The sequence below is a fragment of the Narcine bancroftii genome, chromosome 7 (genome assembly GCF_036971445.1).
Source record: "Narcine bancroftii isolate sNarBan1 chromosome 7, sNarBan1.hap1, whole genome shotgun sequence".
NCBI lineage: Eukaryota > Metazoa > Chordata > Chondrichthyes > Torpediniformes > Narcinidae > Narcine > Narcine bancroftii.
In genome coordinates, this window is record NC_091475.1 from 64,118,654 (window position 1) to 64,133,636 (window position 14,983).

Consider the following 14,983-nt stretch of genomic DNA (forward strand, 5'->3'; position numbering starts at 1 on the left):
TATACATCTTAACTTTAAGTGTATGTGAGATAAAGAAAGGATCTGATGTGTAAAGTGGCTGGATCAGCCAGTTGAAGGGGGAGTGTGCATGTCCCTTTAAGTGCACTGTGGCACTTGAAATTGAGGCTTCAGGCTCTTGTCTTGCAGTTAGAGGTATGGAGCCCTATCAACACATTTAATACATTTCTTCTACACATTCAGCAGTCAAGGTCCGTGAGTTTAAAGATCACCCACCTCTGGAGAATAAAGATACCTCTGGGGATTCCTATGGGGATTCCTATAAGTTTAATCATTCATTTCTCTGGTGCATTTTCCTCTGGAGTGAAATTAATGCCTCAGCACAATTTCTCTGTATTGCCGCTGTTATTTAATTCATGATAACTTTCCCCCATTCATCAGGTTTATATTTAAATCCGGTAGTGCGGAAGTTACATTGTAAATAATCACGGAGGTAAACCCTGCGCAACTGGATTCAGCTTAATGGAGAAATAAACCTGCGAACTGGTCTATGGTGCTGTGTGAGTACTGCAATAGGTGGAATATGATTTAAATTGGTGGCATAGTTCAGAACAATTGGGTGCATAAGAATAATAATATCATTAAGAACTCACAGATCTTGTACCAGATGCTATTCAGTACATCTTGACTTAAGGACTGGAGAAATTGGCATGTTAGAATGAGATTGGCATGGCACCAATATTTCTTGATTCACTAATGACTCCACAAGCTCCAGGATTCATGCAGCAGAACTTTTAAGTGGAATATTATAGAAACTAGCCTGTACTTAAATTATTGTGTGTGCAATCCTCATAAGAACATCTTTTAACTTTTTTTTGGTGCCTGTTTTACAGACTGTTTTAAATAAGGCCAGCTCCTGTGAGCTGTGGCACAAGGCATTTTACTTAAGGCAGAACTAAAGGTTGAATATGTTTCAAGTTCTCTTGCAGGGGCTCTTGTGCTGCAATGTCTGTTATGTACTCACTCTAACAAATTGGAGGGTTGTGCCCCATACAGACAAGCAGCTCCAACTGCATTTTAATAAGGTCTAACATATTCAAAACCCATGCAAATATGGTTTGTGTTTCATTTTACAATTTTTACACTAACACAAAGGAAAGTCAGATTGTTATTCATTTTATTAAAATCTAGTGATTGGTTAAATGTAAAAGCATGGCAAGAGGATCAACTAAAACCTGCCTGGGATGGTCCCTTCTGTGTACTTTTAATTACAGACACCGCAGTAAGAACAAGAGAGAAAGGCTGGACCCACATTCAAAGAATTAATGACAAAGTGCCATAATGTTACAATTTTATTCGTTTTTTTTAATGGTTTATTCAGTTTTGTGTATTTTATTGCTGTTTTCAATGAGCTTTACATTTATCGTGGTTTATTCAGTTTTGTGTATTTTATTGCTGTTTTCAATGAGCTTTACATTTATCGTGGTTTATTCAGTTTTTGTGTATTTTATTGCTGTTTTCAATGAGCTTTACATTTATTGTTGTTTATTCAGATATTGTTATATTTTATTGCTGCTTTCAATGGGTTTTATTCAGTTTTTGTGTATTTTATTGCAGTTTTCAATGAGCTTTACATTTATTGTGTTTTATTCAGTTCTTATTACATTTTATTGCAGTTTTCAATGAGCTTTACATTTATTGTGGTTTTATTCAGTTCTTCTTGCATTTTATTGCAGTTTTCAATGAGCTTTACATTTTTTTGTGTTTTATTCAGTTCTTATTGTATTTTAATGAGCTTACATGTATTCTTCATTGTTGTTTACTAATTTCTTTGGAATATTGTTCGTTAATGTTTTAAGCCCCCCCTGGAATAGGGGCAGCAGAGGTTACAATTCAGCTCCTTTAGAATGTAGACAGGGCATAGATTTAATGTATAGTCATAATGGGATATAAGGGATCCCAATACGGACCAGGGGAATTAAACAGCTTTAGTGGAGTACATCTAATTTGTATCATAGCCTACACAGGTATTAAAGACAGGAGTTTTGAAGCGATAGCACAAAGGACATGGTGGGACAAAGACAGACAGAATGGTAGTCAGGATTGTACATGTAACAGAGAGAGAGAGTTAATACATATGCTAATGTACACAGACAGGCTGCAACTCACAAGTTCAATGATACATATGCTAATGTTAGCAGACAAGCTGCAACACACAGTTAAATCACAAGAAACAATCCCCCCCCAGCTTGGTCACTTTTCATCACCCCATGAAAGGGAGCACCAGTTTCCAACAACGTGAGCTGCTTGACACTTTAATATCAGGCTCCAAACAGCCTTCGGAGATCGGTGGCCCTAGGGTTCGGGGCTGAAGAGGACATCAGATACGAGCCACAATCAAACGGAACCGCCTGACTACTGCTACTCGTTCGCTGCTGAAGGCAGCGCTTCTCATAGACTGCTACTCGTTCGCTGCTGAAGGCAGCGCTTCTCATAGACTGCTACTCGTTCGCTGCTGAAGGCAGCGCTTCTCATAGACTGCTACTCGTTCGCTGCTGAAGGCAGCGCTTCTCATAGACTGCTACTTGTTCGCTGCTGAAGGCAGCGCCTCTCACAGACTTCGTCGGGACAACACTTACAAAGGTCGTGTGCTTCAAAGACACTGCTTCAATATTTCAACGTATGGGATGGACTAGACTCTTTACTGAGAACTGGAGCCTGATACTCCAAACCCTAATAAGCAGCTGGACTCACTCCCCTGACCTTCATGGTGCTCCCCTACCTAAAGACTTTACACAGACATTACAATTCGGTTATTGACCAGCTGGGTAAAACTACACCTTACACTTGAAAGATCAGTGTTACTGATCTAAAAGAAAAGTGAGGAGAGGGAGGGGGGGGGGGGGATCAGTCACACTGACACTAGTAACCAAAGATCAGTAACACTGATCATGGTGAAAGATCAGTATTACTGATCTAAAAGAAAAGTGAGGATTGTGAGAGATGGGAAAATTGACCTAAAATTATGAACATGGAAGAAACTAAAGTTCATCAGTAAAATGGCTGAAACCAGTTCAAATAGGATAAGTTTGGGGCTTAGGATGCAGGAAAGCAGAGTCAGCACGATTAACATAAGAATCTTCTATCCTTTGTGACAAGACCATAGGACTAAGATAAGGAATGGTAAGGTACAATAGAATGTAGGAAGTTGAGGTAGTCTGGATCAGATAAGGGTCTCCTAGCCCTGGACAGAAGTACCAAGTCATACATTTCTAATTAGCTAACCATACACAGATTTATACATATGAAATTAGCCAACCCTAGATAGAATGAGTCAACTCTGCATATCAAGAGACTGTAGCCCAGAGAATCAGGAAGGTGTGAATAAGGACAATGACATGATGGGACACCCACAGGATACCCCCTGGTCCTCCAAGTGTACTGAAACTGCACGTAGGCAGGAAGAATTACCTATGCCAAACCCATCCAGGGGGCAGAAGAATGTAAGGGGGAGGGCATTCTGATACTGAAATTGACTGTATAAAAGTTGGGTGAGCCCCAGTATGTGTGTGTATTCCCAGGGTAAGGGGAAGCACCCAACTTTGCATTGTTGTAGTAATAAATGTTCTTTGTTCTCAATTTTTGTCTCGAGCAATTTCTTTAAAGGTACTTTAATTCCTAACAAAGGGAAATAGTCCTGAAGAAGGATGGGAAGATCAGATACCTAAACATTAATCTGTTAGGATTAATGTTATCTGATTGGGGTGCGGGGAAAACCCGTGGGAAAGATAAACAGACCATGGTCAGGTATTGCTATCAGGAATGGGTTAAGAATCCGATAAAAGGGAGTTTGGTATATTGGCCAAAGTTCGGATCCGACGAGGACTGGATGTGTCAGGCATTGAACATCTGGCTCTACCAAAATCAAGGAGGTAATACCGAGAGCAGAGAATATGCAGCCTGTTGGCTCAGTGGATCGTTTGATCAAATGATTTTGAGTGAAAAGGAATGTAAGAACAAGAAGGATGAGGAACCTTCTGCCCCTGAAATACAAGGATGGGATGTGTTACATTCCCTTCCTCCACCTTATATTCTCCCTGTGCCGGCTCCTATCTTCCCCCTCTCACCTACGCTTTACCCTTCTTTACCTTCCCCTCCTCCTCCACAGTTAGAGAAAGAAAAAGAAAGTAGGGGTGGTATGATGACCCGCTCACAGAGTACAAGATTACTGCCTCAATTGACACGAGAGGGAGGAGACTTTGATTATGAGGGTCATTCAGAACAGTGTGAGACCCTCCGGGAGGGAAAGGCAAAACCCTTTGATTTGTCTCCCGGAGGGCAGGAACCTAAACATCATAGAGGAGAAGATAAGCCAGAAATTAACTGGATGAGCCCTTTACGAGAGGTTCCCTTGGGAGTGAATGTGGAGGGTCTCGGGTTCGTAAATGTGCCTCTGACTAGTACGGAGGTGAGCAATTTTAAGAAGGAAATTACCTCCCTGATAGAAGACCCTCAGGGGTCATTCCACGCTCATCCAAAGTAAATAGAGCCTTAAAGATAGACATTAATTCATCCCAGGTATATATATTAAGCCCCAAAAATTGATCTAATTGTTCTGCACATCCCTGAGGTTCTTCTACCAGAGAGGTCATTTCCTTTTTAAAATTACGCACCTCAGTACTAGTCAAAGGCATGTTTACAAATCCGAGACCCCCTCCATCCCCTCCCAACGGAACCTCCCGTAAAGGTCTCATCCAGTTAGTTTCTGGCTTATCTCCTCCTCTGTGATGGTTAGATTCCTGCCTTCTGGGAGATGAATCAAAGAGTCCAGCCCCTTCCTCCCGAAGGGCCTCACACTGTTCTTCTGAATGACCTTCACAATCAAAGTCTCCTCCCTCTCGAGTCGATTGAGGCAGTAATCTTGCACTCTGTGAGCGAGTCCTCATACCACTCCTACTTTCTCCTTCTTTCTTTAACTGTGGAGGAGGTGGGGAAGGTAAAGAAGGGTAAAGCATAGGGGAGAGGGAGGGAATGGGAGCCGGCACAGGGGAAACATAAGGTGGAGGAAGGGAATGTAACACATCCCAACCCTTTATTTCGGGGGCAGAAGGTTCCTCATCCTTCTTGTTTGTAAGTTTCTTCTCATCCAAAATCATCTGATTAGACGATCCACTAAGCCAACAGGCTGCATATTCCCTACTCTCGGTATTGTCTCCTTGATTTTGGTAGAACCAGATGTTCAATGCCTGACACGTCCAGTCCTCGTTGGATCCGAACTTTGGCCAATATACCAAACTCCCTTTTATCGGATTCTTAACCCATTCCTGACAACGATACTTGACCGTGGTCTGCTTATCCTTCTCACAGGTTTTCCCCGCATCCCAATTAGATAACATTAGACCTAACGGACTGTTTCAATATTTTATCCTCCCATCCTTCTTTAGGACATTTTCCCTTGCAACTTCATCCTCCAATATTGGCAGGAAAATAAAATTCCTCTTATTGGAATCCAGTAGCTATTCCTAGCACGCTTCCTTAACGTCCTCCCGTCATTTCTTCTCAATGCCTCTTCTCGGATATCACTCGCTTCGTCCACTGACCAGCTACCCGTCGTCCGGGAGTCCAGCTGAATCAGCCAGGGTGCACCTACCCCCATCATCAGGCGCTCTGTCAGTGGAGGAAGTGCGATCCCGGACGAGTCTCCAAGTTGTGAGAAGCAGAGGTGCCTTCACAGATTTCACTCGAGACAAAAATTGAGAACAAAGGACATTTATTTTACAACAATGCAAAGTTGGGTGCTTCCCCTTACCCTGGGAATACACACACATACTGGGGCTTACCCAACTTTTTATACATTCCATTCCAGTACAGAGGTACCTCCCCACTTAACATCCTTCTGCCTCCTGGATTGGTTTAGCATTAGGTAATTCTGCCTACGTGTCTTCTAACTTCTTATCAGTTTATGTGCCTTTCTGCAAACTTTGTTCTTATTCATTAATCAACCCCCAGGACTTGCTAAATCTATCTACTTCCTATAAGACCCCTATTCTATTAACCTTTCCTCACATTCCATTCTTACTTCACCCTTATTTAACCCATCATAATTCATTCCCAATTAGCACTTGCTTGACTCCCCATATACCATTATCCCTTTACCCCATCATAATTCATTCCTAATTAGCACTTGCTTGACTCCCCATATTCCATTATCCCGAACAGTAATATCTCCAGTGCTGTACCACCTTGGGCTGACAGAGGAGTATCAAAAGTTTGGGGGGTTTGCCCGCCTGGTCAGAGCGAAGTTGGATGCATCGCTCTCCATCTGGAGCAGGATGGATTGATCCACAGCCTGCATCGCAGCCTTGGCAATATCTGCCTTTTAAGTGGGTGAATGCTGCACAGGCCTCTGGTGCTGGGGAAAGGAGACAGATTTAATGAAGGGGCGAGCCTTGTCTGCATAATTAGGGACCCACTGGGCAGAGTAGGAAAAGAACCCCAGGCACCTTTTCAGGGGTTTGAATCTATGGGGGAGGGGGAGTTCCAAAAGCGGGCGCATGCATTTGGGGTCGAGGCCAATGACTCCATTCTCCATGATGCAGCCAAGGATAGGAAGGTGGGTTGTGCGAAATACACATTTAGGTTAAGGAGTTTGGCTGGGCTGGAAGAATTTTTGGAGGTTGGTGTCATGATCCTGCAGCTCATGACCACAAATGTTGATGTTGTCCAGATACGGGAATGTGATCTGCAATTCATACTGGCCCACCATTCGGACCATCTCCCGTTGGAAGACCGAGACCCCTTTGGTGATGCTGAAGGGAACCCTCAGGAAGTGGTAGAGGTAGCCATCTGCCTCAAAACCAGTGTATTGGTGATTGTCCGGGCAGATGGGGAGCTGGTGGTGTGCTGACTTTTGGTCAAAGATGGAGAATACCCGATATTGCGTGATTTGGTTTATCAGATATATGGGGAAAAGGGTTCACGTCCAGCTGCCTGTATCTGTTAATGGTCTGACTGTAGTCAATAACCATTCTATTTTTCACCCCATTTCTCACCACCATCACTTGGGCTCTCCAGGGGCTTCAATGATCCCCACATTGAGTAGCCGCTGTACCCCTGACCTAATTAAGGCCCTGTCCCTGGCACTGCACCTCCTACTTTTGGTGGCAACGGGTTTACAGTCGGGTGTGAGGTTAGTGAATAGTGGTGGAGAGGTGACCTTGAGGATTAAGAGTCCGCAGGTCATGTGCAGTGGGCAATCTTTGGGTTGCTGGCTGGGAACGGTGGGGGAAGAGGCGGGGGGGAGGTTTCCTGGTGAAGCGCAGTGGGTGATATAAGAACTGCTGGTTACAGACAGTGAGGGGGGATGGGACCCATTGTACTCTATCATCACACTTTTAAAGTGGCATTGAAAGTCCAGCCCCAGTAGTGCGGCCGCACAGAGCTGTGGCATCACCAGGAGTTGAAAGCCTTTATAGTCTGTGCCATGCATGGTCAGAGTCACTACTCAGTTAGCTGCAAACATCAGACGTTGGGACTTCAAGGCCAGAGACTTTGTGGCTGACTGGCCTTACCGCGAGGGAGTAACGCTGCACTGTATCGGGGTGGATGAAGCTCTCTGTACTCCCACTATCGAACAGGCAGCTCATCTCGTGGCCGTTTACCTGGATGTCCATCATCAATCTGGCGAGTTGGTGAGTACTACCTTGATCCAGCATGATGGAGGCCAGTATTAGATCATTGTCTGTAGATGTCGTGGGGTGTTTGGGTGTTTGGTCCCACAATGGTGGCATCCAAGATGGCGGATTCCACGGCTCGAATGCAGCGCTGCTGGATTTCAAAGATGGCAGCATCCAAAATGGCAGCCCCCATGGCCCGCATGCAGCGCTGCTAGGTTGGGATTACTTGGACTTACACACCTTTGCATATTGTGAGTTAGTGCAACCCGTATCTTTTGCTGGGCAGCGTTTCCTTCAGTACTTGTTTGGGCCAAAGAAGTAGCACTTCAGGAGCTCGTAAAGTACAGTGGCTGTGGTCGGGTCGCTGGTGGAACGTGGTGTTAGGTACTCGAGGAGGACAGCAGCCGTGGTCAGATAGTTGGCAGGAAGTGGTGGTGGCGGCATTCTGGAGGGTTGTAGCCCTCCCATGTCCCAAGATGGTGACACCCATGGAAACCACGAAGCGACTCCATTGTCTGCTGAGCAAGCTTCCATTTTCAGGGGGGCCACCACTAGCATGCCTGCCAGTTCGACTGCCCTCCGCAGGTTGAGCTCACGTTACTCCAACAGTCTCTGCCGGATGTAGTTTGACATAAGCGTTTCTGGTCAGACCCTCCATGTTCACTGTGGCCTTGGGCCTTGCCCATCCAAGAGCTCTCAGGGTCCAGATGTACTCGGCTCTCAATTCCCTGGGTCACTGTTTTTGGGTAGCCAGGAGGGGTCTCACATAGACCTCAATTCCATTCCTCAGGTACTGGCCTTTCAGGATATCCATCACCTCTGGGTACAACTCAGCGTCCCTGATCATTGAATATAGCAGGGGCCCAACCCGGGAGTGCTGTACCTGCAGCTTTTCATTCTCTGATCAACCAATAGTTGGAACATTTCGAAGCAACGCAGCTAGAGTTTGAAGTTGGTGGGGGCTTCAGGTGATTGTGGGTCAATTTCCAACTTCTCCAGCTTCAGGATCTGCTCCATTGTCAACATTTATTGCTAATAAAATTGATGCACCATCAATAACTCCAAAAGACTGGAAGTTATGTAAAACTGATGGGCTTTTATTAGCAATAGAATGGAGCCATGCCCATGCTGGTCGCCTGTCCTGGATTGGGGAGGGGACTGTGGGACAGTCACCTTTATTCAAGAGTGTGTGAGAGGGGCCACAGGTACATTCGGCCAATGGGTGTGTCCAGACAGTTAAATATATAGATAGTGGTTTACAGGTAAACCAGCTCACCATGAATACCTAGTGTCTGAACCTCCCTGTCCAAATTCTCTTGTCAAAGGTCCACGTAGACAACACCCATAGCCTTTCCTACATCAATGTTCCGCATAACCATCTCGAAAAATGCTATGAGATTTGTCCAACACCACTTACCATGCAAAAAAAAAACACGTTCACTATCTTAAATTATTCCCTGACTATACAAATACTTGTATATCTGATCTCTTTAAACAACTTCCAATAACTTAGCTATTACTGACATCAGCCTCGCCGGTCTATAATTTCCTCGGTTACCTTGTAAGCTGTTGTATAGGACAAGCCTCAAAACTTAAAAATGTCACCTTATAAAATCGGGTTGTCCAATACAAATATTCTAAAATTTTTCCCTTGGCGACAGTCTCAACACTGCCACCATCTTCCGATGCAATCATGCATAGTTATTTACAAAGTCTCAGCACTCCTCCGCAGGGTCTATCTGCCCACTGTCAACTCTAAACTCTACAGGAGCCAACAGTGGCTTATTTTAAAACATCCAAATAACATTTAAACCTTTAAATGATAATTTAAAGCATCCACTGGTCAGCAGTAAGTGCCAGATTTGGGGTTGTCTTATATAAAGGGATTTGCCCAAAACCAACATTCTAGGTGGAAATTCCAGGGTCAACCTTTACACGAATTAGCCTGTACAATAGCATATATGGTATTTTTGGAGCCTTTCTTAAACAAAAAAAAATTAGCTACCCTCCAATCCTCTGGCACGTCACCTCTGGATAAGAAGATTTTAAATATTGCAGTCTTGAAATTTCTGCACTAGGCTCCATCAAGGTCTAAGGACTTGTCAGGCCCTGGGAATTTATTTGCTTTAAGACAAGCATCTCCTGCACTTTAATTTATATAGGTTCCAGACCTCACTGCCTGTTTGCCTCACTTCTATAGACTCTAAGGAAGTTTTCTGAGTAAATACAGTGTGCCCTGGCCCCCTCCACCTCCATGGGCAACAAGGACAGGATCCGGCTTGTCCTCACCTACCACCCCACCAACCTCCACCATTTCAGCCACCTACTACGTGATCTCACCACTAGACTCATCTTCCCCTCTCCTTCCCTCTCTACCTTCCACAGGGTCTGTGACTCCCTTATCCACTCCTCCCTCCCCACCAATCATCTCCTTCCGACCTACCCCGGTAACCGCAGGACAATGTAAATACAGTAAATATGTTGTGTTTTATATTTCATAATAGATATGATTTTGGGAGATAGAGTGTGGCAGGATTTTTTAGTGCAGGTCACATACAAACACTTCAAAACAGATCTCATTTAAAATACTGGAGCTCTGCTCAAGCCAGACAGTCCAGCTCCAAATAGCTTTGCAAAAGCTTTGGGGAGTGCCCAAGGGACTTCATTAATGGATTGTTGTTTTGAAAAGCAACAGAAGAAAGATTAAAGTTCTGCAGTTTTACAGTCAGCAGCAGCAGCTGGGACTGGAACAGGACAAGCTGGAAAGCTTGTAGAAAAAAAAAACATTTTGAAGATGGGTTGTGAATGCTTAGTTCATCTTGGTCAAAGCCCTTGTGGTTCATGCAAGAGGAGAGGACTGGCTGTCTCATGTTTCACTTGAAATAAGAGAAACAAAAAGGAAATCTGTGGTGACCTGCTAAAAAAGGTTATCATCTGGAAAACCCTGATGGGGCAAGTTTCTCTGGCAAGACTCTGACGTGGCTGATTAAAAGGCTTCAGTTTGTGTCCAGGAACAACAAATCTCTCTCTGAAAATTGACAAGAATCTTCCTGAGCAGTAACCATTTAACTTTCAAGCACCAAAGCCTGATGAACTTCATAAATGTTAAATTCTGTGCACAGTATAAGAATTGCCTGCAACCAGTGAACTTAGAGGAATGAGAAGTGATTGAACTGTGAACCAAAGAACTTTTCTAAACTTATACATACATTACATTACATTACACACGTGTGCTTAGATTTAGAAGGGGGTTCAGTTAGATTAGTTAAGTTAACAGTGATAAGTTAAAGTGTGATCCTGTTTTCATGTTTAAAGATAATTAATATCAACTTTTGTTTAAGTAACCATTTGTCTTGGTGAATATCTATTGCTGCTGGGTTTTGGGGTCCTCTAGGCTCATAAAAACAGATGTAAAAAATCCACTTAAGATCTCAGTTTCAGATTCAGATTTATTATCCAAGTACACACATGACATCACCTATAACCCTGAGATTGTTTTTATTGCGGGCCAGGCAGAATTACCATTTATTGTTAGTGCAAAAATAAACTGTTCACAGCATAAGCACGTAAACAAATAAAGAACTGTAAACAAATAACAAATGTAAACAAACTGACTTTGCACAAAACTCAAAAGTGCACAAATAGGAGTCCTTAAGTGAGTCCCTGATTGAGTTTGTCGTTGAGGAGTCTGATGGTGGAGGGGTAGCAGCTGTTTCTGAACCTAGTGGGGTGAGTCTTGTGGCACCTACATTTGATGGCAGCAGTGAGAACAGAGCGTCTCCTGGGTGGTGTGGATCCTTGATGATTGCTGCTGCTCTCCGGTGGCAGTGTCCCCTGCAGATGTTCTCAATGGTGTTTTGCCTGTAATGTCCTGGGCTGTGTCCACTAACTTTATGCTCAGGGATTTTTGGTGTCCCCATACCAGACCATGATGCAGCTGGTCAGCACACATCTGTATAAATTTGCCCTAGTTACTGATGTCATACCAAATCTCTGCAAACCCCTGAGGAAGAAGAGGTGCTGATGTGCTTTCTTCATGATGCCTTTGGTGTGTTGGGTCCAGTAAAGATCATGCAAGATAGTAAACCCCAAGAACTTAAATGTGCTCACCCTCTCCACCTCTGATCTCCAATGATCACTGGATTGCGTATATCTGGCTTTCCCTTCCTGGAGTCAACAATCAGCTCCTTGGTTCTGGTGACAATGAGTGCAAGGTTGTTGTTGTACCATTCGGCCAAGTTTTCAATCTCTATCTTGTACGATGACTCATTCTTTTCCTTTATACAACCCTCTACCGTGGTATCGTCGGCAAATTTGTAGATGGTGTTATTGTCATAGTGAGCCATGCATCTACCCCATCTCTTCTGGATCCATACATATCCAACCTCTTTGATCTTCAAGGAGTCTAATTTTGTCCCTCACTATTCTTTTGATCTTAATGTACCTGCAGAAACCTTTAGGATTTTCATTTACCTTGTCTGCCAAAGCAACTTCGTCTTCTTTAAGCCTTCCTAATTTCCCTTAATTTTTTTAAAGTATCTCATTTGCTTCTTTTTCCTCCTACCTCTTCTTAACCAGATCCACAATATCCCTCGAAAACCAAGGTTTCCTTTGCCTGCTAACTTTGCCTTTCTTTCTTTGGCTTGGCTTCGCGGACGAAGATTTATGGAGGGGGTAAAAAGTCCACGTCAGCTGCAGGCTCGTTTGTGGCTGACAAGTCCGATGCGGGACAGGCAGACATGGTTTCAGCGGTTGCAGGGGAAAATTGGTTGGTTGGGGTTGGGTGTTGGGTTTTTCCTCCTTTGCCTTTTGTCAGTGAGGTGGGCTCTGCGGTCTTCTTCAAAGGAGGTTGCTGCCCACCAAACTGTGAGGCGCCAAGATGCACGGTTTGAGGCGTTATCAGCCCACTGGTGGTGGTCAATGTGGCAGGCACCAAGAGATTTCTTTAGGCAGTCCTTGTACCTTTTCTTTGGTGCACCTCTGTCACGGTGGCCAGTGGAGAGCTCACCATATAACACGATCTTGGGAAGGCGATGGTCCTCCATTCTGGAGACGTGACCCATCCAGCGCAGCTGGATCTTCAGCAGCGTGGACTCGATGCTGTCGACCTCTGCCATCTCGAGTACTTCGACGTTAGGGATGAAAGCGCTCCAATGGATGTTGAGGATGGAGCGGAGACAACGCTGGTGGAAGCGTTCTAGGAGCCGTAGGTGATGCCGGTAGAGGACCCATGATTCGGAGCCGAACCTGACAGGAACATACAAACTCTGTACTTTCAAAATTTCATCTTTGAAGGTCCTCCACATATCTTGTACATCCTTGCCCAAAAACAACTTACCCCAATCTAGACCCTTTCTCATTTACACAAAATTGGCATTTCTCCAATTTAGAATCTCAACCTGAGGCCCTGACCTATCTATCCTTATTCACAGTTATCTTGAAGCTAATGGCATAAGGATCACTGGACCCAAAGTTAAACACAAAAAGTCTGCAGACACTGTGATTGAAGTAAAAGCACACAGAAATGATGGAGGAACTCAGCCAGTCTTGCAGCGTCCTTAGGAGGTAAAGATATATATCCAACATTTCAGGCCTGAGCACTTCTTCAAGAAATGAGCAAAGAACAGGAAGGTGTAAGAATAAAGAGACTGAAAACTGGCCAGGGGTGGATCCAGACCAACAAAAGGTGTTAACTGGATATGTCTAGAGGAGAGGTGACAATTGATTTTGGCTCTGTGAAAGGAGATGGAGGGAAAAGGGAGAGGGTTGAAGAAGGGAGAGTGGTACAATGGAAACCAGAGAGGTCGATATTAAAGCCATCTGGTTGGAAGGTGTCCAGTTCGGAAGATGAGATGGTGTTCCTCTAATTTGCGGGTGGTCTCAGTCTGGCAGTGCATGAGACCAAGGACAGACATGTCAGCGAGGGAATGGGATGGGGAATTGAAATGGGTGGTCAGTGGGAGATCCAAGCTATTGTCTTGGACAGAGCCGAAATGCTCAGCAAAGTGATCTCCCAGCTTGCGTCCAGTCTCTCCGATGTAGAGGATACCACAGTGGAAGCACTGGGTGCATTAGATGACCCCAGCAGATTCCAAAGTGAAGTGTTGCCTCACTTGGAAGAACTGTTTGGGACCCTGAGGAGGAGGTGTGGGCACATGGAGAATGTCTTGCGGTTACAGGGGTAGGTTGGAAGGAGATGATTGGTGGGGAGGGAGGAGTGGATAAGGGAGTCACAGACCCTGTGGAAGGTAGAGAGGGAAGGAGAGGGGAAGATGAGTCTAGTGGTGGGATCACATAGTAGGTGGCTGAAATGGTGGAGGTTGGTGGGGTGGTAGGTGAGGACAAGCCGGATCCTGTCCTTGTTGCCCATGGAGGTGGAGGGGGCCAGGGCAGATGGGCGGGGAATGGAGGATATGTCGGTGAATGCCAAGTTGATGGTGGTAGAGGGAAAGACATATTATTTGAAGACGGAGGACATCTCTGATGATCTGGCATGGAAATCCTCATCCTGGGAACAGATGCAACAGACCCAAAATGTACCCTACAGACACTTCTGTCATGTGTTCTGACTCATTCCCTAATAGATCTTGCATTGCACTTTCTCTAGTTGTTCGTCTATAAATTGATTTTAAAAACTTTTCTGATCACATTTGGCAAAGTCTAAGACTAAGCCGTCCAGCCCTTTTACAGTATGGGAGTTCCAGTCAATAAGTGGAGAGTTAAAATCTCCTACTATCACAACCTTACGTTTCCTTCAGCTGTCTGGGATTTGCTCTTCAAATTCTTGTTGACTATTGAGTGGTCTATAATACAATCCCATGATTGTGGTCAAACCTTTCCTGTTCCTCAGCTCCACCCATATAGCCCCAGTAGATGAGCCCTCTGATCTGCCTCGTCTAAGCACATCTGTGATATTTTCTGACAAGCAATGCTGCTCCTCCCCTTTTCATCCCCCCCTGCTCTATCACGCCTGAAACAATGGAATCCCAGAACATTGAGCTGCCAGTCCTGCCGCTTGGAGGAAATGAGAAAGGATCTAGAATGCATGGATGAGGATAGGTTGTTTTCAGGCAGGGATGTGTAAGATAAGTGGAGGACCTTCAAAGTCCTGAGAGTACAGAGTTAGTATGTTCCTGTCAGGATTAAAGGTAAGGTTAGAAGGCATAGAGAACTTTATGAGTTGGGGATCTGGTTCGGAGAAAGAGAGAGGTGTATAGCAGGTATAGGTAACATGGAGCAAATGAGGTACTTGAGGAATATAAAAAATGCAAGAAAAACTTCAAAAAATCAGGAAGGCAAGAAAAGCACATGAGGTTGCTTTGGCAGAAAATGTGAAGGAAAATTCTAAG

The 14,983-nt window shown here is 44.5% G+C and overlaps 1 protein-coding gene across 3 annotated transcripts in view; it reads left to right on the plus strand.

Annotated features, from left to right (window-relative positions):
* LOC138738975 (lysosome membrane protein 2-like) overlaps window positions 1-14,983 on the plus strand; it is a 120,893-nt gene that overhangs the window by 7,058 nt on the left and 98,852 nt on the right. The gene's annotated exons all lie outside the window — the stretch shown is intronic.